Consider the following 27,661-nt stretch of genomic DNA (forward strand, 5'->3'; position numbering starts at 1 on the left):
AGTGCTTTGCTGGATATGGATGGACCTGAGCATGTGTATAAATTCTCTGCTGAACTGGGGCATAAATGACACTTAAGTAGTGGATAAGTCTTGTGCTGAACCTATAGCAGGGGTGAATTTCACCCCAAAACAATAAAAGTTCAATACCCGGCTCTGAAATAATGGCTTAGTGCCTGCTCAGCTCTTTCTTTTTCACACACATGAGGTTTTTTTTAAGCGCTTAGTGTTTAAATCTCTTTCAAGGGTGCAGCTTAGTATGCCCTGGGCCCTGTGAATAAACCAGTGTGTTTTTTAACTACAGGTATTCACCCAGCAGTAACGTTGCACTGCACTGCATTCCAACCAGCACACACACACAAAAAAATAATTGTACTCTCAAAATGTGCCCACGTTTCCAATCTCCGCGCCTTCATCAGGGCTGAGATGTTAGTATATTCTGCTAAATCCAAGAGGACACTAAAAGAGTCATGAGAAGTAAGAGTGGAATTGTTTCTCTGATAATTGGAGTGCAGTGAGGCTCCCCTATTTGATGAACAGCTGTAAATAGCCTAGAATCCCCCATCACACTTGGTAACACTCTCGCTCTTTCTCAAACATCACAAGTATCATTATGCTCCATTTGCTGCTGGCTTGTAGATTCTCGCAGCCTTTGTTACTTTTCAGATATTATATGTGCAGTACCCTTATAGCAAAACCAAGCAAAATCTTGGCAAAAATCTCCCCCTCCCTCTGCTATTTCAAAACAACATTCCTCCTTCTATTACAGATTGTGTAGAATATTGCTATCCAGAGTGAAATTTGCATACAGCAACTGGTTCAAACTTAAAGTAACCTCTCCAGAGTTGCACAGGAAATCTATGGGAAACTTGAAAATAGAACCCATATCATCTGATTGTACTTTAGTCATACACATTCCCTTGACATATGACAATCGGGGGAATCGGGGAGGGGGGATGATTTACTGAATTATCATTCATATTTCTTCGACGTACCTGTCCCAAGAGCACTTGCACAGATGTGTAAAACCCATTAGATTACAATCCAACACACAGCACTGTAGTTCTGCTTCACAAGGATTGGCAGGAATTCTTGAGTCCATGCTGAGAGGCTCCTCCCCACATCCCACGTGCCTGTGGAGTGGGGTAACAGTGGGATAGTAGAACAATCGATCTACCAGCCACTGCTCCTTCCAAAATGCCTGGAGCACTTGGAAAATAGATCCCTTGCAGATCCACAACTGAGGCAGGAGAGGGTTCCGACTGCCACCACCATCACAGACCTTCCTGTATCATGCCCATGTGCTCTAGCTTGGTGGAAAAGGGAAGATTTACCCTAAATGGTTAGATACCTTGAGCAGAAATACCCGGGGAGTGGAGTTGGGCTATTAGTCTAATGTCTGACCAATGCACTTCCAGAGAAGAGATCAGAGTTTGGCTCTTGAGTGGTCTCTGCTAGCAGCATCTGGAATGCTACAAAGGCAGATGTGCAGCCCAGAGGTGGAGGGAATGAGTCAGACCACTCTTTAAGGCAGCCCCACAAATAGGCATAGTGTTTAGCAGACCAATGGAAAGCCAAAGATGGCAGAAGTGCTGGAGGGAAGAGCACTTTAATCTGGATCTTTGAGGAAAGATGGAAGGAAAAAATCTGCACATGTTACAGTATGTCAAGTCTCTGTGAATTCCTTATTGAATACCAAAAAGCATGTAAAATTATGTTTATTCCCAGTACATGCTATTGTATTGGTTGAACCAAAGCATAAAGTATTTTCTGCTTGGTAAGTAAAACAGATGGTAGATGTAATAAACACCCCTAGCCAATTACATTTTTAATCTTGGTTTTAAGATTTAGATCTGTTGTAGATGTTAGAATTAACCCTGGTTGGAATACATAGTAGGATTTTGGTATCCAAGAGAAATGTCCCTGCTTAAGAAGGCATCATCTTCCTAATTTATCTAGTTGTGTGTCATCCTCTTAATCATTTATTAATTCTTTGATTTTACACCACTGTAGCACATGTACTTCTCTGCTTCATACCCCTTCTGTATGTCTGTACTACTTTTTCTTTCTCTGTCCCTGTCAATGATGTGTTGAGCTCTGTTTTCACAGTCATAAATGCATTAGCAAAAGTACCACTTTCCCATAGTTGCTGCCAGAATGGTAGAGTGAATGTCTGAAGTATGGTGAAAGATACACAGAGAAAAATACATATTGATATGCATGTGTGCATGTATGTAGATGGATGGATGCATATGTATACAAATAAATAGTATGTTCACGGTGTGGACATACAAATCTATCTGAAACGTCCCAGGTTTTTGAAATATTCTCACTAATAGCCTGGATAATGAATACAAATGCAGTGCAAACTCAAGCAAGCTGAATATGTACAATAGTGTGTTCCCAGCTGTCTACAGAGAGGAAAGGAGGAGAATTAACATAGGATTATCGTATTTTACATATGGACATGCTTGCCAATCCTTTTAAGAGTACTTTAGGACAGATCTACAGTCTACACATTTGGAAGGAAGAATCACTAACTATAGGTTGTGCAACCTGCTTGGTCATAATTCTTTTGCATTTTTTGATGAGTGACGTTACTGTGCATGTTCAGGAAACTGTTATACTGTCATTTTTAATTTTTTCAAAAATATCAAAAGAAAGCATTCTAGCCTAAAACTTTAGCAAACTTTCATTTTGATTAACAAATCCATGGTTTAGTTATGGAAGTGAAAAATGCATCTGAAAGATTTCTACTTTGTTTTTCACGACAGTAATTTTAAAATAGCCAAAAACTTACTTTCCAAGTATATAATAAATATATTGCATGATTCATCCATCACCAAATTTCAAAAAATCCATTTGTTAGAGGTGTTATCTGGGAACTATAAAGCACTTAGGTCTGTTCACCTAGTCATGTTTCTCAATTGGTTGAACATTCAGATACCTCTGCTGTTAAAGGTGTGTCTTGTGTAATGGAACATCCAATTGAATGCACTCGTTGGTAGGTTGGGGGAGCATTTGTTTTCTTTTTTGGTATAAAATGTACATTTACTGGGGGTTTGAGGTGTCACAAACTTTATAGCTTGTGTGTAGCAAACTTATTGAGCACACTCCCCTGCCTATGCTTTCCAGACACCTTGTCTGCATAATACCAAGATCTTCAGACCACTAATATCACCTAAGTGGCTCACAGGAACAATTTATGGGTTCGATTGTCCCCTGTGCCAGAGCTCTGCTTGGTGTGAGAGGAGATAGGGCTTCCGGGATTGCTTCCAGGCAGCTTTTAAGTTATGCCAGTGATGCAGAATCCTTTATACCGTAGGTCTCAAGATTACTCTGACAGAGAAGACTTTGCCAGGTCCCCTGCCTGCCCCCCTCCCATCCTGACACACCCCATATACTGGGAGGAGTGGGTTTAGAAGATGCACAACAAGGCTGCTTTGCAGATAAAAATATAAGAATGGCCATATTGGGTCAAACCAATGGTCCATCTAGCCCAATATCCTGTCTTCCAACAGTGGCCAGTGCCAGATGTACCAGCAAAGAGCCCTTTTCTTTTTTTACTGGGTAGTTGCAGACAGATTATGCAACTGAGGGCTGCAAAGAGGCCATTACCCAGTTTAAGAATCTGGCCAGATGATTCCAACACAAAAGCCATATGTTGTGCAGCAGTTGGGTTGGCTCAAGTACAATCAACACCAACCCAAATGTTAAATAACTAGGAAATCAACTGTGAAGTGGAGTCAAAACACTGTGCAGCAACCAATGAATGAAAATGTACCGAAAGCACAATCTTCGTCTGGCCCCATTCAATTTAGGTGTAACATCCATCCATCCAACAAGCCTTCCCCCACAGCAACCTTTATTCTGCCCCTATGGTGCCACCATCATACAGTTTTCAATTCTCTGCTCCTTTCTTACTGGAGCCATTTTTAAAAGCCATTATTAATAGTGGACATCTTCATCCTGGAAGGTGCTGAGCACCTTTATCTGACATTGAACTCAGTGGGATTTGAGGATGCTCTGGAAGTGCCCAAAGGAAGTGCTCCACACTAAAGCTGGGCAGGAAATATTTTTTTCCCATTCCAGAAGAGTTTTGAGGGTTTTGAAATATTTTTCCTGTCCCAAATCAGGATGAAAATTTGAAATCTCAAAACTTTTCATGAATGGATAATCCAAAAAAAAAAAAGAGGGGATTTGGGTCTATTGAAACATTTCATTTGGATTTTGATCTTTTAATGTTTTAATTCTTTTGTATAAAAACAAATTTTGAAATGTAAAATCATTTTGAACCAGAAAAATTAAAAAAAAAATCAAAACATGATTTTTTAACAATTTTAAACTTTTTTCAAAAAAATTTTTGAATCAGGAGATTTCATTGAAACTGACCTTTTCCCCCAAAGAGTTTTGATTTTGACCAATCAGCATTTTCTGATGAAAAAACATTTAATGGAAAATTTCTAACCAGCTCTGCTCAGAACCTTGCAGATTCAAGTACATCAATAAGTAATATTAATTGTTATCGTGCATCTAATGTGGTTGTTATAATTCTAAGACTTAGATATCTGTTTTCAACTGTTTTCTCAGCTTTCCCGTGGTAAATTTTCATAGCCGTGCACATAAAATTAAGGAATTTACAGTATTTTTTTTTAAACACAACAATGAGCTCAAATGTATTTAGAACTCAACCATGTGAAATTGCATCAGGAAATGACTCAGTCTGGGTCAGTTCTCAGCTGCTGTGAGTTCTCACCCAAATCTTTGTTAAATCAGTTTTCGTCAATTTTGATTTATAGATGCATCATAAAATTACGAGGCTAAACCAACAAAGTATCTGCTGCCTTTAGGGAAGCACTAGCCCTGGCAGTTGGTGGATGTTGACTCTGCAGCAGGCCAATCTACTTAGGGCTTAAGTCAGCCTGTAATAGACAGAAAAATATAAACAAACTCCTAAACTCTCTAGTTCCACATTGAGGAGATACTGATCTACCAGGAGCAGGGAGAGCTCATGACAGTAAGGCTCCCTGTCTCCTGTACTGCACAAGTCCTTATGGCCATTCAGCCCCTTTTCTTCCCATAATTAAACCACACAGCCTGCAGTTGTTCCAGCCCTGCATAGAAAGGGTTTGAAAGACTAATTCCAGCCTCCTGATTGATTCCTGTCTATGGGGAAGAAAAGTCTGTTCCCAGACCTCAACCACAGGAATTGTTGTGTATAGGGACACACTCCCATTCATTGACTGATGGTTAGTGGAGGGTGGGGGAGTCTCTCTCTCTGCCCATCATTGTGGTACCAGCTTCTGTCCCTGATTCACAGAGTGGTAAGTAGACTTGGTCCATTAATAGAAAATAAAAGGACCACTCTCCACCGCCATCCCCATCACTTTTTTGGAGTGAGTGGGCCTGGAGGGAGGAGTTCAGATGAACCTGTGAGACAGATATCATGGTGTCTTTGGGCTGCCTGGCTCTGTTAAATATCTTTCTTGTTTGAATGGCAATGATTCCACATTGTGACATCACAGGACACAGTAAGCCTTAAGCCTGGTTGCAGTATATTCCAATGACTGGGTGAAGGCTGAAACGATGCTTTCTATAAGGTGGCAATTTCAGGCAGTTGTGAAATCAGTGGAGGCCATTAAGGGGTACCTTTTTTTTTTCTGAATAAGGAGAAGCCTCTCTGGTTCACAGCCCAAGAAAGTTTCATAAGGGGTAGAAGACACAAATAAAAGTTCAGGAGGGATTCTGGTGAGTGCTGAAATTTTTTACAAAACTGCACATTTAAAATAACTGAGATAAACCCTGTAATATAAGCTGAATTCCCTCATTGACTGATGACAATTCTAGTGAATATACACTGCATAACCCTGATGAACTGAAACTTCTGGTTTACTGAGATTCATTTACATTGACTGTCCTGCATCTTCCTAGCAGGCTGGAGAAGTGAGCTGGGCAGTAGACTTTCACATATATGCTCCAGACTTGGGAATCCCAACTTAAATGAGCTCAGACTTAGATTAATAGATTTTTAAAGCCAGAAAGGACCATTACACCACCTAGTCAGACCTCTTGCACTTCACAGACCATAGAATTTCACCCGGTTACCTTTGTATTGAGCCTCAATAACTTGTGTTTCACTCAAGCGTGTCTCCCAGAAAGTCATCTAGTCTTGATTTGGAGATGTCAAGAGATGCCATGCGTCTGACGAAGAGGGTATTCACCCACGAAAGCTCATGCTCCAATAATTCTGTTAGTCTATAAGGTGCTACAGGACTCTTTGTTGCTTTTTACAGATCCAGACTAACACGGCTACCCCTCTGATAAGAGATGATAGTTTATTACAATGGTTAATCCTCAAAGCTTCTTAGATTTTCTCCCTCAATCATTTTGAACCTCTGACTATCTGAAGTTTTCAGATGTTCCCCTCCCCACCTCAAATATATAGAAACATGAGGTTTCACTGTATAAAGTATATTTACACATAAATAGGATGTTGATTATACAAAATACCAATAAAATATTGTTCCAGTCTCATTCTACAAAGAACCTCAAATATTGTACGCAATACAATCAAGCCTGGACAATGCTTTTTTTAGCTGGATGTGGTATTCATAAACTTATATAGTGGGTATGCGAAGAAGTTTAAATTGCTGAGATGACAAATCAAGTCTTCTCAAGATGGTCTGTATTTTTGCAAGGTTTATCCACATTAGCTAGTACACTTTGCAATGAAGGCAACTGCAGACTTAATGGCAGTCTTAATAGCAAAGGAAATGTGACTGAACTAGCAAATAAAGAGTCAGGAGAAAAACATGGCATTTGAGTATTTTGTATCATTGCATATGAAGATCATGAAGTTATGGGTCAAATTAAAAGCCCTCTAGCAAATCCTCAGCTGATGTAAATCAGTAAGTCAATGGAGCTATGTCAGCGTACGTCAAAGGAGCTACACTGATTTATACCAGATGAGGATTTGGGCCCCAAAACTTTTATTGTTAAGAAGGTGTATTATGCATGATTGGTTCATGGTTTTCTCCTTTTATGTTTTCACTTTGCCCACACATTTAATCTTTGCCATATTTTTAATATGAAGGTTAAACATTCTTATGTCTCATGTTTCCTATATTTTTTAATCAACTTCAAAATATGTACCATTTTTATTTGCTATCTAAGATGAAATCATGGCACACTGAAGTCAATGGGAGTTTTGCCATTGACTGTTGTGAGGCCAATGTTTCATCCCTAACTTTTTTCCTTTCTGATTTTCTATTGTTAGTCTTATTGGCCATCGCTTTGAAAAGTGATTAGTAATTAGATTTTTTTAAAGCCCAGCTCAAGATAACTAAAAACTGCTTAATTATCTGAGCATGAGTCTTCAGAAGTTTGCCACATCCAAAGAAGGATAACCAAATATTGACGCATCCAAAACCACTCGTGACTTTTGAAAAAAGTCTTTACGATTATCTGAGAAATGTGAGAGACTACAATTTACCTTTATGTACAAATACAGCAGTTGGAATTTGGAGATGCTGTAGAACATAAAGTAGGTTTTTAAAATTGCATTGGAAAATTAATGAAAATATCCTTAATGTACTTAATCCCAGGAATTATGCTATTTCAGTTTGTTGTGTGTCTTAGAGCTTCCAGTTTTAGACAACAAAATAAGCATTTCAGTATTAATGGGCTACCAGTGCCGTTCACCTAATCTTCTCCTCACAATAACGTGAAACCGACACCAATTTCCTAGACCAGGGGTCGGCAACGTTTCAGAAGTGATGTGCTGAGTCTTCATTTATTCACTTTAATTTAAGGTTTCGCGTGCCGGTAATACATTTTAATGTTTTTTACAAGGTCTCTCTCTCTATGTCTATATATTATATAACTAAACTAGTGTCGTATTGTAAAATAAACAAGGTTTTCAAAATGTTTAAGAAGCTTCATTTAAAATTAAATTAAAATGTTGATCTTACGCTGCCGGCCTGCTCAGCCCGCTGCTGGTCTGGGGTTCTGTTCGTCTGGGCCGGCAGCGGACTGAGTGGGGCCTGTGGCCGGGACCCCGGCTGGCAAGGGTCCGGCAGCGAGAACCCCAGGAGCCAGCGGCCGGGACCCCAGACTGGCAGCGAGCTGAGCGGCTCAGCCCACTGCCGCTCAGGGGTTCCATCCGCCGGCTCCTGCCAGCTGGGATCCCGGCTGCTGGACCCGCTCAGCCCGCTGCCGCTCAGGGGTTCCATCCGCCGGCTCCTGCCAGCCGGGATCCCGGCTGCTGGACCCGCTCAGCCCGCTGCTGGTCTGGGGTCCCGGCCCTGCCCACATACAGTGGGTACCTACCTTCTCCCTGGTTCTGGCCCATTCTCTTCCTCTCTCTGCACTGAGCTGAGGGTGGGAGTGCACTGAGCACAGGGCTGGGGGTGAAGGGTCCGGCCAGGAGCTAGAATGAGGGAGGGGGCTCAGGGTTGGGGCAGGAGGTTTGGGGGTGGGGCACTTAACTGGGCAGCTCCCATTTGGTGCGAGGGGTGCAGGTGGGAATGTGTGGGGTGTGTGTGTGTGCAGGAGCTCCTGTTTGGTGCTCAGGGTCGGGGTGGGGATGTGGGGGGTGCATGGGGTGTGCGGGGTTGGGGATGTGGGGAGTGCCAGAGTCAGGGCTGGGGTCTTGGGGGGGCGGGGCGTGAAGGAGTCAAGCAGAGGGCTGGGTGTGTATGAGGGGGGGTACAGAGCTCAGGGCAGGGGCCTAGGGTGTGTGCGGGGCTGCGGGGCTCAGGGCACAGGCCTGGGGGGTGTGCGGGGCTGCGGGGCTCAGGGAAGAGGGCTGTGTGTGAGAGGGGGAGTCAAGGCAGAGGGCTGGAGGGGATGTGCCCCTATTCCACCACCACCCCCTTCCCCAAGGCCCTGCCTCCGCCGGAAGAAGCGAGCATGCTGACTCTGCTCCTTTCCGACCCCCTCCCTCGCAAGGGCCATCAGCTGATCGGACGGGAGGGAGGGACGGAGGCGGAGGAGAGACAGGAACCCAGCACAGTACGGGAAGAGGCAGGGGAGCCGGCAGGGACAAGCTTCTGCCCCTTGCCCCCTGCCCCGGCGGGGGGAGTGGAGGGTGGAGAAGAGCAGGCTGGGCAGGATTTTTAATGGTACGCTGCTTCCATTAAAAATCGGTTGGCGTGCCGTCTTTGGCACATGTGCCATAGGTTGCCGACCCCTGTCCTAGATGATGACAAAGATGGAGATTTATTATATAAATTAATCAGTAAATACATTGCATCTAACTGTTATGAAAATAAGAAGACTGATAATAATAGTAAATAAAGACTCAAAAGAAGAGTGATATCCTTACTGATTCTGAGAAAGTTGTCAAAAGCCCCTGAGTTAGGAATTTCTGACTGATTTTTCCCTCTGTCATCCCCTCTGTCTGATTTTATCTTGACCTATGTTGTGTCATGTTAGATAAACTTCATCTTTTCTATGGAAGACCTTAAAAACACAATATCCATCCATAGGACTAAACCCACCCAGTGAAGCTCCTTCAAATTTGACGGGCAGCTTTAAATTCTGCCATGTATTTAGGGGCTTTCATGGACCTGATGCTAGAGAAGGATTGCCTTGGTGGCAGACCTCCCACAGCCTAAACAGAGCCTTGTGACCTTGTGACCTTGGCTCAGATGCACTAAATTCTCCTACACCAGGAGAATTCTCTGCTGTGCCCCTGTGGCTGGATTACCGTGCAAAGGGACCGTAATCAGGCTACAGAATCCAGAAGTCCAACTTGGCTTCAACAGCATTTACCTGTCCATATTGACATAACAATTGGCTTCTCAAATTGAGTAGAGTTTAACCAGGGCTGGTGAAATGTGGGCATATATTCCAGCATGAGAGCTCTCATCTATAGGGTACCACTTCCATGCTTAGTGTGAGGTTTTTCTCTTTAAGGCATGTTTTCCAGATTTCATATCATTATTGTAAATTTTTTAACCCCTCTCCAATTTATCAACCTAAGTTTTGAGCTGTGAACATCACAACTGGGTACAAAATTCCACCAATGGTTAGACCTCAGCATTGCTGTTCACAGAGATAATATCACCTCCCTACTCCCACTTGATAGTCCTCAATATGGGCAATGATCTTCCAGCTCTTATCTGGTAACTGAGTTACGGGAATAAATAGGAAGTTTGGGGCATGTTTGTGGGTGTGCACAGGCAATTAATCTTTTTCTGTGTGTGGTGCATTTGGGAACTGTCGCAGAATTTCCCCACAATCAACTTCCAGCTGCTTGTGAGGTCAAAAAAAAGGAGCCTTACTGTGGGCCTCACGATAACTTTTTTGCAATTAACTAGAAACTGACAAAATTGCTTCCTTCAAACACCTTACTGACTTAATGGAAAATATGCTGTTTTGGAATCTCAGCTATGATAGCTGCCCAGGGTGGAAGGAGAACCTATTCTGCCAGGATGGCTCCGTAGGCTAAATTTTCGTCATGGTTATTTTCTTGGCTTGCAATATCTCTTCCATCTCTCTGCTTCTGCCAAGATCTTAGTTCTCAGTAAACAAAAATTCTGTGTAGTTGAGGGCTCCAATTGTTATAGTTTATCAGAGACTTTGGGCTTTTGTTCTGAAAATTAACTACAAAATCCCTAGATAAGTGTAAATATTCCAACCCTGTCATTTGGGTTCAAAGGTTTTAAAAAAAAAAACTTAAATAAAACATGCAAGTCCTGCAGCACTGTATAAATTCCTGTCTTGTTTAGGCCACTACCATCTACTGCAATAAACCAAGTGAAGGTTTCTAAGAGCAAGAAATGGTGCGACACATGGGCATGTGTCTATCCACATAAATTTCTCTCCTACAAATTAAAAACTCAATAAATGAAAACTATCCAGATGCACTGGTAGGAAATGAAAGGCTGACTCAATGTCTGGCTCGGTCATTAATGAGCTTTTCTTACACTCCCTAATCATCTTGATTGCCTTGTTGAATGGAGCATATGACACAGAACCTTGCGCAGAATCTAAATAGCCCTTCACTCACTTTCATTCTTTGTAGGGAAAGTGGTGATTCAGTTCTGGCGCCTTTTCAAATGGCCACTCTTAAAATGGACGTGATATTCTTAACTTCAACTCATTTTCAGTCTAAATCTCTCCCAAACCTAACACCAGTTTTCTGTGATGTATAATGGTAAAGGCATGGAAACCCTCAAAAGGCATGGAAACTCTCTAGAAAGTAACCACTTTGCCCTCTTGCCTAAGGATGAAATTCACTCAACTGCAGACTTGACTGCACAAGTCTCTAGCTGTTACTTTAGACCCATTTAAGACCTTAGTCTGCAATTTTTAACCAAATATTCACTACCTTTACTTATCATTCTGATAAGAGTTTTTCCATAAGGACGGAAAGTCATTATTGTCTTAAAGCTATTTGAGTAGTCTGTGAGAGATGGATTTATTGCCTCATTTCAGTTTACAGGGGCCCACATGCCAAAAAAGACTATCCTGAAAGCTTACCGGTTGGCAATCTGCACAGGAAGGCCGACATTAGAATGGATTTGGAAAGGGAAAACATTGAGTGACTATTGAAGACTAAACAACTCTTGAGTGAGGAATGGCAAGGAGAGCGCACAGGGAGGGGCAACAGACAGACTACAGAAGGAGGAAAGAGTGAGACGTGGGAGGAGAATGAGGACGAAAGAGGTAGCGGCTAGAGAAGCAAGTCATAACAAAAGAAATATGGGAGCAAAATGGATCTTTGCTATGTGTGCACACATTTTCTGCAAGTGCTTGCATCTTTGAGCAGGTTAACAATGGGGGCTGGCAGAGATGTATCCATTGTGTCAAGCGAGTGGGAAAGAATAGACTCCCGATGATCAGAGGAATTTTGGAGAGTCATCAGGCACATCTCTGCTTTAAAGCACATTGCCAATTGCCATTGCTTTGTTAAGACAACAGGAGGACATCCTAATTTAGTGAGATTTAATTTTCAGCTTTTGTCAGTTTGTTTGAAATTTGATCAAGGCTTTAATTTCTGACAAGAGCAAGGGGCTCTTTGCTAACTAGTCTGGCAAGCAAAACCATTAAAACTCATTACGCTTAAAGCAGCGTGTAACAAACCCAGTGCAGAAAGGTGGCTTTCTGTCTAGATATGTGAATCTAAGGTGAGCGTCAAGAGTCCTGAGCTAACCTTCCTCTAATTTTAGCAACTCAGCATTTATATGTCATTCCACGTAGTTGCAGAATATTAAATGAGGGCAAGTTTTAATCGAATATCGTTTATCAAAAGCTTGTCAACCTAGCAGGAAAATCCATTATGCCAGGCAGCCTCCAAGGGCACACAGGTTTCTTCAGTGCCACTAAGATGATGTAAAACATTTCTCATAGAATTGAGCGAAAATGTAACCAGGCATCGGTTTTTAAGTAAAATGTATTATTTACTTAATTAAATATAACTTTTACAAGCATGACTGAGGTCCTTATGGACTTGACTAGAAGGTACCAAAGAGTTTTAATTTATCTGTTCAGTAGCCTAGGATTAAACATAGATTTCTAAGGCTTAATGAACTTGGCTGTATGGATTGGAATAATCCATAATGCAGATACTCTTTAATAGACCAGAAGTACTGAGTACTTTAGATTTCTAACTTACTGCTCTTTACTTGTTAACATTGTTTTATGCGCTTAGATAAAAGTTGGATTTCATTTTAGTAGATATTTATTTTACTTCTTCAAAGCAGCATTTCACACACAAAGAGGCTAGGACGTGTATTATTTAAACAGGAACATGGGATAGCTTGTTTAAAGTAAGAAAGGGTGTTAGGCATTGTGAACTATAAAAACAATTCATTGTTAAAATAAGAGTTAAATTTATCATTTTAGCAATCTTCCAGATTAAACAGCCAAGTTTGCCTCCCCTAACATGACATCATATTGTTTACATAAAAAAACTATTTTAGAGAACTGTCTTGAGTCGGAACAAGTTATTTAATGTGGCAAGAATTCATAAAGCATTCTTAGAAGTCTTCATTTTAGCCTAGCTGAAGGGAAGTCAAAACAAAACATTTATAGTATATATGAACCATATGCTTTAAACATTGCTTCTATTTAGGGTTTCTTTTTCTGGGCAAGAGTATGAAAAGATCAATGAAGTAGGTTAGTACAGGAGGAAAAAAATATACTTAGATAAAGATATGTTTATAAAACAAACGGAATGCCTACATTCATTCCAGTGGTAAACATAAGTCCTCCATAGCTAAATCTTTCAGTATTTTCTATTTAAACCTGTTTTTGCAGATGCTTAAAAAAGATGTGGCCAACAGTCTTTCAACTATTCTGGTACATTTTGGATGCCCACTTTGTAAAACCCCTTCATTGGCTGCTTCTGGCCTAATTTCCTCATGTAAAATTCCAGTTAAAATGAAAGTCAATGAGAGTTTTGTTTTGGGGTGGCTAGCATGGTAAGACATGATAGTGTTCTGTCCAGGGTGCAGCTGTTATAGAAGCACTAGTTTGTTTTTTTAATATAGCCTACTATAATTGGCTAATCCATTATGCGCCGGCACTGTAAAAGGTGCTAGGTCGCATTTTAATATCTTTAGGAAACAAGGAAGCCCAGCTTCATGTGTCTGTTATAACCAACTCTATTTCGGAGAATTATGCCATGATGTCTGGTAATGCTAACTGGCAATGTAATAAAGTCACATCTAAAATACCACATTCCAATTTTGTGCTTCCTGTAGTGATGTCATGCAGCCCAAATCAATCCAGCACACAACACATTAGGTTGGTTATTTGTAGAGTATCTTACTTTCCATTCCTTAGGAAAGGGCACAGTGAAAGAATTTCAGTTGGATTTTGTTTTCTAAAATGGTATCTTTAAAATGATGGACTAATTTGTATCTCATTCACATCTTGGTTGAAGCCACTACCAGCTGCACTCAGATCAGGGACATGCCTTTTTCCTCTCCCAACACACTCTTGGACAGCCAGGACTTTCGGAGCACGTGGCCCAAAAGGCAACACATCTTCCTCTCCAGGAATCACTCTACAGAATTTCCTAGTGGGAGTGGCACATTAAGGAGCCCCCAGCATCTCCAGGAAGGAGAGACTCCACACCAGGAGCCCCATCAACATCAGCAGTTCTGGAGCCTATGAGCTGTTTTGTGGTGTTGAGAAACCAACTGGGTAAGTGACCGTGGGGCTAGATAATGATCAGGAGCTAAATCAGTGGGACTGAGTGGGGAAGGGTTGGAGCTACCTCAAAGAGCCCAGAGACTGAACCTGCAGCTGCCAGAGCAAGGAGCATAGAAGAGGGGTGGAGGTAGAGTGTACCCAGGAAGTGACAACAGCAAGGAAAACTCAGGGGCACCAGGCCCAGTGTTCCCACTGCTCCCATCATATGGGACAAGAGCCCTGCTGTCCTCAAGAGCACAGCCAGTTCCCAGAAACCCAGAGACTGAGCTGGTCAGTCAGCATGGTAGGGGAGGAAAGCCTCCACTACCCCAGGGGGCTTTCTGACATCAGCAATAATTTTCTGAGGATCTCCTCTCTCTATAGAGCAGTGACTTATGCATAATGAGAAGGGAGAGTCTCAGCAAGAATTTATGAGGTGGGGACAGGCTGAGAGACTGATGTGTTGGAGAATCATGAGGAAGGGGGACATTTTTAGAGGGGTTGAAAAAAAGAATGAAAGTAGACAGTGAGGGTTGGGCCAAGAACTAATAATGACTAGACAGAGGGACAGCTGAGTGTAGCTTATATTTAGAGTAAAACAAAACATGGAAATAACAAGGCATGTGCCCACCAACATCCTGCCCACTCTGTTTGTATGGTGTATACTTTTTTCCTTCCCTACACATCTTTTGTGTTTTCATATGTGGTCTGTGAGACAACGGACTGTATCTACCTTGTGTTTGGAAAATATCCCACTTGTTTCAGCCACTATTACAATCTAAATCTTAAATTAATCTTCACAAAATAACTCTTATCCACACTTCCAGCTACTCATCTTCAAATCACCAGAGCAAGATGTTGATTACTAGGTAGTTTGCAGACCAGGTATATTTTTACAAAGAAGTGTCATGACACTGGGCCCCCTTGCCATTCAATTCAATTTGTATAAAGCTATCCCATAAGAAACTTTCTACAGGCTATATCAGGTCAGATCCATTGGCAGCTGACAGGAAATAGAACCAATTAGAACCTTTATTTGGTGACTGAGTGAGTAGATGAATTAGTTTCACTTCTTCACACAAAAAATGGAGAAAGATGCTGGTATACTGGGTAGAAGTTGTTGGAATGTTTTTGATTAAATGTTCCCACAGAGACCTATTGGGTCAGACTAAGTTTTCATCAGGAAGGTGAAAGATAGATAGAGACTCTGGATAGTCTGGTGGTTAGGGCACTGGACTGGGATGTTTTGATCCAAAAATGGATGTGGAATGAAAAACTCCAAAAGTTGCCATGAAACAAAATTGTCCTCCAGTCAACTCTAACACTGGGCCATTGTCCTCACAGTTATGGGAGTATGATTGAGCAGGGACTTGGGCAATGTGGAGGGATAGCTCAGTGGTTTGAGCTTTGGCCTACTAAACCCAAGGTTGTAAATTCAATCCTTGAGGGGGCCATTTAAGAATCTGGGGTAAAAATCTGTCTGGGGATTGGTCCTGCTTTGAGCAGGGGGTTGGACTAGATGATCTCCTGAGGTCCCTTCCAACCCTGATATTCTATGATCTGCTTGTTGGCACTACCCTTTTGTCTTACAAAGGAACTAAGAAAAGAAACAAAAAGTATATTTAAAATAAAAATACTGGAAAGGCCTCACACCTCTTGTAAACTTCCTTGAATTTGGTGGAGTCAAACCTGCTTAAACCTGGACTGAATTTGGCTCATTTCATTAATATGAGAGACATCTTCTGAGACCTAACTTCTTGGGGGGGGGGGGGGAGGGAGGGACTAAAGATGTGGGAAGAAATTAAACAAGTAGCAATTACTAATTGTTAGTGCTAATCACTTACAACTACAATATTATTTAATGTTAAATGTAAAGATTTAGGTAGAGATCTGATACAAGACTAGAGGTTCCCATATATGCTTGGTGAGCAATAGCAATAGACAGTGTGAGAAAGAGAGACATGATCAGGGTTCTCCTTAAAGAAAGAAAAATATATACACAGCAGGGCACCAGAAGACCTTAGAAGCAAGAACCATGGAGCTGAAATGAGGAAAGGACTTTGTAGAAAGTGCCTGCCACAAGTCTGATTTCATCAGCTAGATAAATGGAAGCAGAAGAGAGGGACAAAGGGAAGAGATCCCATGCAAGTATTCTTTTAGGTTGGTTGTTCATCAGCAAAGGCCACTTTTCACTGGAGCTTGTGTTAAAGATCAGAATCAGTCTACAATTAATGTATGAGTTCTCAGCACATGTTAAGCGAGTGCCCAACATATGCATATGACTATCCAGTGTGCATACAATGACAATGAAGAGTCGGGCATTCGCTAGAAGTAGAGGAAAGAGTACGAAGTCCAGATACCGTGATGACGAGAGCCATAGAAGTGTCTAGACAAACAGACTGGTAGAAATCAGAAAAGCATAAGATGCAAGCAAGACAATCTAATGCTGTCAATAAACATTTATATTCAAGAATCGTGCTCCTTCCCCTCTTCATTAATTTATAAAATGTGATAATGATTTGGAAACTAAAATATGAATGATGGTTTTAATGTTTTTTCTCTTTTAGACTTGTTGGTGTTTACTAATCTATTCAGTTACAGGCCTAAAACACTAAAAGTAAATTAAATTATCTATTCAAAATGTAATACTACCTTTATTTAAAAGGGTTCTTTTAAAACATTGGTTAAATGGGGTAGATTACACAAAGGGAGCTCTTTTTAGTGTATTAAGTCTACTAAGTAATTTAGGCGAATTTTAATTCCATCACTAATAACATTAATTCAGTTTTCGAAACAAGAATGAAAGGGGGTGGACATAATGGGAGTCTATAGGTCAATGAGATCTCCCATAAGGGGCTTGAGTTGGCAGGCTGAGTAGAACAAACTATGAGAAGGAAAGGAAAGAGAGATTTCTCATTAGGACAGCATGTTAACCTGAAGCAATGCAAGTGTGAGATCTTTGATCTTTCATCTCTGTCTAGAAGTTGGGCCTCCTGGCCAATATTGAGAGGGTGAATTGAAGCAGCAGAGAAGTGTCTGTGTTTAGTGGGACTGAAAACAGAGTCTGGATTTTGTGTCACTGGTATGTGGGATTCATAAGAAGTAGTGTTGTGGTCCTGGACCTATAATGGGACAGAAGGATAGGAGAATCATAGAAAATTAGGGTTGGAAGAGACCTCAGGAGGTCACCTAGTCCAACCCCCTGCTCAAAGCAGGACCAACCCCAACTAAATCATCCCACCAGGGCTTTGTCAAACTGGGCCTTAAAAACCTCTAAGGATGGAAATTCCACCACCTCCCTAGGTAACCCATTGCAGTGCTTCACCACCCTCCTAGTGAAATAGTTTTTCATAATATCCAACCTAGACCTCCCCCACTGCAACTTGAGACCATTGCTCCTTGTTCTGTCATCTGCCACCACTGAGAACAGCCGAGCTCCATCCTCTTTGGAACCCTCCTTCAGGTAGCTGAAGGCTGCTATCAAATCCCACCCCCTCACTCTTTTCTTCTGCAGACTAAATAAGCCCAGTTCCCCCAGCCTCATAAGTCATGTGCCCCAGCCCCCTAATCATTTTCCTTGCCCTCTGCTTGACTCTCCCCAATATGTTCACATCCTTTCTGTAGTGGGGGCCCCAAAACTGGATGAAATACTCCAGATGTGGCCTCACCAGTGCCGAATAGAGGGGAATAATCACTTCCCTCGATCTGCTGGCCAATGTACCCCAATATGCTGTTAGCCTTCTTGGCAACAAGGGCACACTGCTGACATATCCAGCTTCTCGTCCACTGTAATCCCCAAGTCCTTTTCTGGAGAACTGCTGCTTAGCAAGTCGGTCCCCAGCCTGTAGCGGTACATGGGATTCTTCTGTTCTAAGTGCAGGACCCTGCACTTGTCTTTGCTGAACCTCATCAGATTTCTTTTGGCCCAATCCTCTAATTTGTCTAGGTCACTCTGGACCCTATCCAAAAGATCTGCAGTCCATATGTGTAGGTGGGATGTCAGTTTGAAAGTCACTGTGTAAGTCACTCTGGGAGAGTGGGTGCTCTCAGACACGTGGGTGAGTGTTAGATGGTAAAGTATGGTCAAGAGTAATGAGTACAGGAAAGAGGCTAATTTTCAAAAGGTGAAAAGCACTTTTTCACAAACTTTGTAGCATGCATTTTTTCATGTTGCTTGTTAGTTTGTTGGTTTTCATTATTTTAAACTTTTTTTTAAACATTTTTAACATGTCTTTACATGGTGAATTAATGGAGGTATTTGAATGAAGAGCTGGCATACAAGGAATGAAAAATAGCTTCAAACATAAGGGGCAGCATGGAAGAAGGTGCAGAAATGAGAGAAGGGGAAGGATACAAAGGGAGCAAGATGGATTGATGCCGGAGCAGCATAAAGGTCAAGAGAATGGTAGAAGCATAGAGATGGCGACAGGAGAGGAGCTACCCAGAGCCCTTAAGGTGAGTATCAGAAGCCTGAAGCCAATGCAGAAGGCAAGTGGAAGCCAGTGAAAGGATTTGACTAGGCAAGAGGCTAAACAGGCTTCTTCAAAATCCTTTTCCTTTATCTTCAAGATATTGCTATGGCCCCACTACAATACTGTATGAGTGCCTCATATTCTTTAGTGTATTTATCCTCATAACAGCCCTGTGAGGTAGGGAAGTCCTACTGGCTCAAATGTATAGATGGGAACTGAGGCACAAACAGACTAAGTGAGATGCCCAAGGTCACACAGGACGTCTGTGACAGAATAAAGACTTGAACCGAGGTCCCAGGTTAGCACCGTTAACTACTAGATCATCCTTACTCTCTGATCCATTAGCCTTCGCCTCACTTTACTCATTCACTTTAGACGTTCTCTAGCTAATGCCTAGACGTCTGTGGGAGTCTTTAGCTCAGGATGTCAGTTGTGTGTGCATTGTATTTCTGACATGGAATGACTCCCACATGGACTGATTGCTTTTCTCACAGAAGAAAGGTACCCATTTTCCTTTAAAGGCTGTGATATTTAAGAGACTAGACACCTATTTCTCTCTTAGCCATTAAATTTCTATTTCCCCCCCTAAAATAAGTGTGAATAAATGTAATGAGAAAGGACTAGCCCGAGGAACAGAAAGGATGTTGCACATCAGGGCTGAAGTGTTGCTGCCGTGTTTAGAAGGAGCTTCCGTAATGCATAGCTGTTCACCCAGCCACAGCTAGAGCTATTACTTTTTCCCTTTCGCACATGCTAAATTCTTTCTCATTTTTTTTTAATATAGTATTGGCATTAATTCAGTACACCACAAGCCCTTGTGTCCTAAATTACTTGAATCATGTCTAAACAGTGCTTGCAATGACTGTACCTTAATTAATCCTTTTGTATCATGTGTAGAATGTGCCCAGCACATTCTTCATTGCCAGCAATGGATGCACCAAATCTGCTGATGCCAAAAAGGTAATGTGGATTTAAAATGCATCAATACTCACTTTCCTTTTGGTAATTGCTGATTCTATTACACTTAATAATACACCACTGGGTTTAGGTTATAGAATACTCAAACAATACTAAGTTTATGGTTATTCTATAATAACCACATTTAGGGTGTGTTACAGTTTTACAGGGTGTGCATTTATTTTGAATGAAATATTTAGTTATGCCTTATCGTAACTGTGTAAAGCTTTTATTAAGGAAAAGGGGAAAAATTTGGCTAAGATGTATTAATTAACAATAATTATAATGCTTAGCACTTCTATAATGCTTTTCATCTTCAAAGCACTTTACACCCATTTTGCTAATTAATCCTCATAGCATCCTAATATTATCCCTGCTTTACAGATGGGGAAACAGAGTCAGGGAAATTGAGCGATTTTCCCTAGGCTACAGAAGCGCGTCAGTTTTAAAGCAGGGATTAGAACTCAGCAGGTCCTGACTCCCAGATCACCCTTTCACTAATCCATCTTTCTTTCTTTTTTCCCAGAATTATAGAAACAGCTGCTAAAGAGAATTTAATTTTCAGAACTGAAATGATCAGATCCTCCACTGGCCTCAGCCTAGATCCATTGAAGATAGTAGAAACACACTGATTATGCCAGATGGGGATTTATCCCAAAATATTTCAGTGGTAAAAAGCAAACGAGTCACTATTTAGAGCTAGTTTGGGGAGGCTATGAAACAGTCAAGCAAGGTCCTATGATTTTTTTTTTCTTGGATGATCATTAACTGATTAGTGGTTGTGGGGGAGTCGGCTGGGTATCTGTTCACTGTGTTATGGTCTCTGCTTACGACTGAACTGGCTCCTTTTTTGAACTGCCAATGCAGCCTTTGGCACCAAGAGTTTTCACTTCAGTGAAAAAGGTGTCTTCAGTTGCAGGCTGCTAATTCGGTGGTGCATAAAAGAAGAGAAGATGCATCTTGCTTAGATGCAGCCACCCTTCCTGGAGGAGACAAAGGCAAGAGAGTAATAAACACAAGCTGAAACAATAGTTAGAAATTGGAGTAGCTGGAAGCTCAGGACTTTTGAAAATTAGGCTATTTATTTATCGGACCTTAAATATGGATTTGAGAGCCTAACTTCAGGGCTAAATATCCAACAGTTGGAGAGGGGCTTATTGGAACTTATTGAAATTGTTACCAACTCTTGTGAATTTATTGCAAGTCAGGTGATATTTGGTATTTTTCCTTAAAGCCTTGCCTCCTGGAGTCAGGTGATGCAAATATGAAATATCTGTTTGAAGGGAAAGTATGGGTCAAGCAATCATCCTAAAGACCCCAATCTTGCAAAAGGATCACACAGGCATGCCCCCAAGTAAACCAGTTGACTTCAGTGGGACCCTTCACAGGTGCAGGAGTCTGCCCAGACAGAGTCTTCAGCAGGATCAGGGTCTTAACAATGAAGTATTTTGATTCCTGATGGTGGCACGTATTTCAGCTCAGGTTCATCGCTAATATCAATTGTCACAGTATAAATTTTGAGGACTTAATGAAATGAAAGAACACAAGCCTCAAAATGTTACTGTGATTGAGTGGGTGAAAGACTCTGCTTTGTGTTTATTTGCCATAAACAGAAAAGAATGTTTATTTAACACCTAGATCTCAGAAGCTGATCCTGTTTCCTATTTATGTCCGAGAAGAGCTGAGCCAGAGGATTCCCTTGTTGAAACCTCTGCTCAAATAACCTTTAATTAAAAACACTGCTTACTGAAGCTCAGTTTCTGTCCTACTCTACAAAATTGCAGTCTCTGGTAAAATTAAGAAAAGGACATTTCATATACCTGGAGAAGGAATTAAATATTCAAGTCACTTGTTAGACTGGCAGATTACAATTATATAACAGGAAGCTTTCTATTCATATGTAATGTAACTGAATCACTAGGTCTTTATTGATAATTCATTATATGTTGCTACTATCACTCTGCAGCTCTGAAATGCTTTTTACTATAATGATTTTATACCAAACCAGTGTAATGGCCTTCTGACTGTGTCAATCAGCACTACTTGCGTGTACAATAATATTATTCTGCAATCTGTCTTGGGAGAATGCTTAAAAGCTTTCTCTCATTTTCTCCATTTAACTCATGTATTATCTGAGTTTTTACATTAAATGGCCATACTTAATATCCCATGACATGTCACCTATTTTCTAGGGAGGATACTGATACAGTACTTACCCAATTCCAGAATCTATACTAATCAAATTATACTTGCCCACTTCAGCCAAGAGCAGTTAGTTCAGTGCATCAGCATTTAATCTGTAAAAGGAACTTATGAGAAAGAACAAAAACAATTTGAACTGCAGTTGGCTAAATGTGGGTATGGTTGATGCAATTTATTTTGTAAACAGGAATTAGCAGATACTGAAGTCAAATTGAGGTATGAAGGTCAACTATATACAGATTTATTGCCAGACTACGGGGTTGAGACATTTGCTGAGATAGGCCCTGATTCTGCACACACTTTTGCGGGTGCTTTACACATTTGAGTAGTCCCATTGAATGGCACCACTGATATATACAAAGTTAAATTTATGCATAATTATTAGCAGGATTTGGGCCTTACTTCAAAGGAGAGCTCATACATAATTCAATCCAAGTCTGGATAATTTCTGATTTCTCTACCAGTGCAGGAACTGGAATATCTTGGATATTTACAGTAAGACTCTTTCACATTCAACTTAAGATCTTGCAAATTTAAGAATTGAGATTACATCTAATAAACCCAAAATCTAATGTAGGAATCAATGCTGTTGCATTTAATCCCCATTTAAAATGGGGGTGGGCCCCTACTGAAAATATAGGTTAAGGTTTAAATCTTACCTAAGCTTTATGGCTGATTCTCTCGTTGTTTGGGTTCAGGCCTGTCTCTGGTTTAAACAAGGAATGATTATCTGTTAAAAACAAATCATTCTAAAAAGTACATTTTTATGGCGGGCAACTGTCCGTTTACTTTAATACTTGCTTATAAAGTATCTCCATCTACTCTTAAACTAGAAGCTTTAGATAAAGTTAAGGAAATTTAAAAAATTGCATGGATAAATTCTATATATAATCATTGGGCAGTGTTAATGGTCACATATCGTTTAAAAGTATCTATTTTAGTGCATTTTCAGCTTTCTCTACATTGACAGACTTCATGTGGAAGAGTAAAGAGTTTATCATAAAAAATTCTTTTTTATCGTAAAAAATTGTTGCAGCAAACATTTGTATATCAGCCACATCATGTGTTTTATAATGATCACTGATGGACTCCTGTATGAATCTGCTGTGGCGTGATCTGTGGTACAGTTCTGTTTTGTACATAGCTCCCACTGTAAATGCTAATGATCACAGAATACTGTGTACTCTGTATTTTATTTGGGACCTTACGGGAAGAATATGTAAATACCGCATTCCTCTCAATGAATTAATAGAGGGGGATAAAAGGTCCACTTAAGGACCAGCACAGTTAGAATAAGAGTACAGCAAGAATGTGAGTTTCATGCTGATCGGCTGTCAGTTCACAAATACTGTCTGGGATAGGAATTCAGGATAAAGGGAAAAACTGATGGGAAGGTAACCAGAAGTCTTAGTGAGGCTTTAAAGATAAACTAGTCAATAGGTGTATACATAGAAAGAAATAGGTACAGACAGAAATATCCAGCTGATGGCTATGAAACTGGTACAACTAGCACTTCTAATCAAACGGTCTCTCCCTCTGTGTTTAACTTTTGAAGATGATCCACAACCATGATTTCGATTAGATTCCTACAAGCTTCCAGAAGTTTTCACCTGATATGACCTCCGGTAGCACTTGGGTCTTTATAACGGGAATGTTCAAACTTCATGTTAGTGTTCTGATGTAAGTACCAACATCAAGCTATGTGCTTTCAATTAATTTACTTTGTATGTTAATGATGCTTAGAATTTATACAGCACCTTTCATGTGGGGGTCTCATAGTGTTTTACAAAGACAAGTATGCAGTATTATCCCTATTTTACCAGTGGTAAAACTGAGGCACAGAAAGGTAAGTAACATTTACAACATCACTGAGCCATTCAGTAGCAGTCAGGAATAGAACCCAGGAGGGCATCTCATAATACACGATCTGGGATCAGATTTATTTATTTTTTGGCACCTCTAATTATGTCTACACTGCTGTCCTGGGGTATGGCAGCAGCATGTGTAGAATATCCAAGCTAGCTTTCATCTACCTATCTCAGGTACTGGTGGCAGTGAAGCCACAGCAGCACACGTGGGTAATTACTCAGGGTTCCAGGGCGGGGGGCTTGTGCAGTCCACACTGAATCATGTACTGCTGTGGCTTCACTGTTCCAGTAACCAAGCTAGCTAGATTAAAGTAAGTTGGCTATATCTGTGTGTGCTGCAATCACACCCTGGGTTTGCACTGTAGACTTACCCTAAGAGGTTCAACACAAAGCTCTAAGCCCAAGGTGAGAAAAGCTAAATTGGCTTTAAGCCATCCCCACACCCTTCTGTTTCTGGCTGGTCTGGGAGCTAGCGTGTTCTCAGTGTAACTTAGAAAGCCTTGGAGGCCTAATTTATGGCAGCATCTCCAGCCCCACCCCATGGCATGCTGTCAGCCCTGTCTCTGGTGGCCCACGTACACCAGGGCTTGTGGAGAGATCCTTGGAAGGCAGCCTTATGGCTGTCTTAACAGTGCCTGCCTCAGGGAAATCCTCCTCAACAAGCAATGCAGCTTTTAGAGCCCCTTTATGTCAATCTAGCCAGTGCAAAGAGGGCCAGAGTGGGGGGTGGGGAAGGGAATCTCACCTGTGGTGTCCTGACTCCTGGCCCGTGGCTGTAAATGCTTTACAGTATTCCTTCCCAGCAATACAGTCACTTCCAGCTGGGAGTATAAACTTTGCTTATAAAGCACTTTGCATTTTACAACTTCATTGTAACGTTCAGCTCTTGTCTCCAGTAGGAGAATGTTCCCAGTACTCTTACACTGGTATAGTTAAACTTGCAAAGCCATCCAAGCATGGACCCAATTATATCAATATAAAAGTGCTTCATCCCAGGATATTAGAGAGACAAAATGGGCGAGGTAATATCTTTTATTGGACCAACTTCTGTTAAGGAGAGACTCAAGCTTACACAGAGATCTAAGAGTTCTCACTTAGAGAAGTTGGTCCAATTAAAGGTATTACATCACTCACCTTGTCTTTCTAGTATATAAACTAGGGCTTTTGCTGGCATACCCATGTCATTAAAAAAATCACATCCCCTCGCCCCGCCCCCAGCCAACACAGCTATGCCAGTAAAATGTTTAAGTGCAGACCAGCAATCTTTCCTGATGTCTAATTACAGTAAATGTTGATCTAATTAATAACCAAAAGTGCCTGTAGTGTTTGTTAACGGACAAAATAAATGTACACAAAAAAGCAACTTGTAAGGGCCAGGTACTCTGGTAAGAAAGTTCCAAAAAAAAAAAAAAGTATTCGTCGTTTCCTATAAGTGTGTTTACTTTGTAATTCAGTAGTACAGTTACTATGGCAACTGTCACATCACAGGGTACACGTGGTTCAATGAAGACAGAGTAGTGACCAATTAGTGGTGTGAATTTGTGTCTTTTTAAAGACACATTTTGCCTGCCAGTAGGATGATACATCTTCTCTAGTCTTCAAGACAATTTAGGGTTGTTCTTGTATGTCCCCCTGATGGTTTTGTTAGCTCTTGCCACTGCATGTCACATCCCCTTCATATCTGCGTTTCCTCTCTTTGGAGGCACCTAATGCTCAGTGAGCAATTGGCATTTTGCAGGGCTCTAGAATATTGAAAAATCCCAATATCTATGTACTGCCCAGTTGTGACGCTCGCGGTGGGGCCTATCAGATGATGAGAAGCAAAAATAATTTATATTCCTATAACCCCTGAGAAGTTAAAGGGCCAAATTGTTAAAGATATTTAAGCACCTAACTCCCTCTGAAATTAATGGCACTCTGGCGCAAAGTGCTTTACAAAAATTAATTAACAATAATACCTATAAATGACAATGTGAATCTCTTCTATAGTCCTTTTCATCAGTAGGTTTGAGAGCACTTTACAATCTTTTAAATGTATTTATCATCACAACCCCCCTGTGAGGCGGGGAAGTGCTATCTATTATCTCCATTTTACATGTGGAGAACAGAGCTACAAAGAGGCTAAATGGCTTGCCCAAGTTCACATGGGAACAACAGTCCAATGAGGTAGGTAAGTATTATTACCCTGTGTGTGTGTGTGTGTTGGGCATTGCTTTTTTGTTGATGTTTGGATTGTGAGGGTGTTTTGTGACAACTGAGGAAGCTGAAGGATGTTCAGGTGACGTCTTCGAGCTTTTTGACAGAACTGGGAATAGAACCCCAAACTCCTGATTCCCAGTCTGTTGCTCTTAACATCTTAACTGTTAGTCAACACTTCCTCGTCTTGCTTTGTGTGTTTTCTTTTCATATATTTCACATTCATTCCGATGTTTATATATTTCTTTTTAAAGTGAGGATATTGTGACTATGGGGTTGGATAATGACACATGATATGAAAAAGTAGAATGCTTAATATATCAGGAGGTTTTTTTTTCCAAGGAAAACACCAGGGAAATAAAATTGAAATACAGGTCAGCAATTGCCAGCCCAAAACAAATTATCATGATACACACGTTGCAAAATTTTCATTAATTTTTCTGATTACGCTTCATAGGGCCATTCTGCTGGTTTGGAAGTGTAGTCTACGTATGCTTATTATTACCTTGATATTGCAGTGTACTTAGTATTTTATGTTTAATCTCTGTGTGACTGTGCATGGTGGGTGTGTGGATGTGCATCTCACATACATTGGCTTTATACATAGATCTCACACACACACACACACACTTTTTTTCAGAACTGGAAGTTTAAATATATGGAACTGTTTAAACCACTAACATGATGATCTTATATCTTTAAGTCTTATATTTCTATAACTGTTGTGTTGTTTTGTGAAAACTAATTTTGCTGGGACTAGTTTAACTCTAGCATGATGTTTGCAGAAGACTGTGTTTCAAAGCTGACAAATATTTCCCCTCCATAAAGAAAACAAATATTGTGCTGTAATTTATCTTTTTAACTAATCTCTGTGGGTCTGTGTAGCATGCAAAAAAAAAGTGTTGTCCTTGTCACCTGCCATTTTTCCAGCCAACTTGACACCCCCGGGCTTCCCAACAGCTCTTTCCAGCAGGAGCTGTCTCGGAGCTCTTAGCACCACCAAATAATTGAGGTTGTCACATCTCTTGTTCATTGTTTTTCCAGCCCAGGAAAAAATGCAAATATTTCATTGTAGTCATTAATTTTCCCATCCTTTTCTTCAAGCATCTCATTGGTTTGATCTGATGAAAAGGGCTGAAGGCATTATTGCAAACACAGTGGCATCCAGGTTCTGCCTATAGTGGGGAAGAATCTCATCAGATAAAGTCTCAGGGAGGTCATCAATCACAGTTGCTGACAACCATTTTGCCTTCGTTTGTTACAGATGTGAACATGCTTAATTATTTGTAGTGTAATTAGTTCATGAAATGTCAGGAAATGTCAAACTGTGTTCACAGCACAGATTTTTGCAGCAAAGAGGAATGAGAGCAAGTGTCAATGGGAGATGAGGAGGACTGATGGGGGAGCTGCATCTGCAGGCAAATCAGGCAAATAGCTTGGGGGACAAAGGAGGGTTAAAGATATTAAGATGAGAAGTTTGGAGAGGGATCCTTTCAAGAGATCCAGGTAACCACTATGTGAAATGTGAATGACATCACAGCTTTTCCAGTGGGTGTATGGAAGGTATGTCTCCATTTTTTACATGTTTGTTTTTGTAAAGTTCAACGTTTTCTATCAGATCTCAAGGGACAATGTCAGCAAAAAGAACCTGCAATTTAGGTTCATTCCAGAAATACTAAAAACATACCAGATAGGATAGATGAGAATTCTAGTAAAAGGGGACTCCTCCCCAGTACATTTCTTAGCAATAAAATTAAAAAATCAGTAATCGGTGCCACAGTGATTAAGAAATCATCTGAAAAAGAGAATATGCATGTTTTCTAA

At 40.8% G+C, this 27,661-nt stretch overlaps 1 long non-coding RNA gene across 1 annotated transcript in view; it reads left to right on the plus strand.

The window, feature by feature from the left end:
* Window positions 1–5,575: 5,575 nt before the first annotated feature.
* The window catches only part of LOC123349047, a 24,708-nt gene continuing 2,622 nt past the window's right edge, over window positions 5,576–27,661 (plus strand). The window contains exons 1-2 of the long non-coding RNA XR_006573338.1: window positions 5,576–5,745; window positions 23,329–23,453. This is a non-coding gene — a long non-coding RNA (uncharacterized LOC123349047). The remainder of the gene's footprint in view (window positions 5,746–23,328; window positions 23,454–27,661) is intronic.

The sequence above is a fragment of the Mauremys mutica genome, chromosome 14 (genome assembly GCF_020497125.1).
Source record: "Mauremys mutica isolate MM-2020 ecotype Southern chromosome 14, ASM2049712v1, whole genome shotgun sequence".
NCBI classification, from domain to species: Eukaryota; Metazoa; Chordata; order Testudines; family Geoemydidae; genus Mauremys; species Mauremys mutica.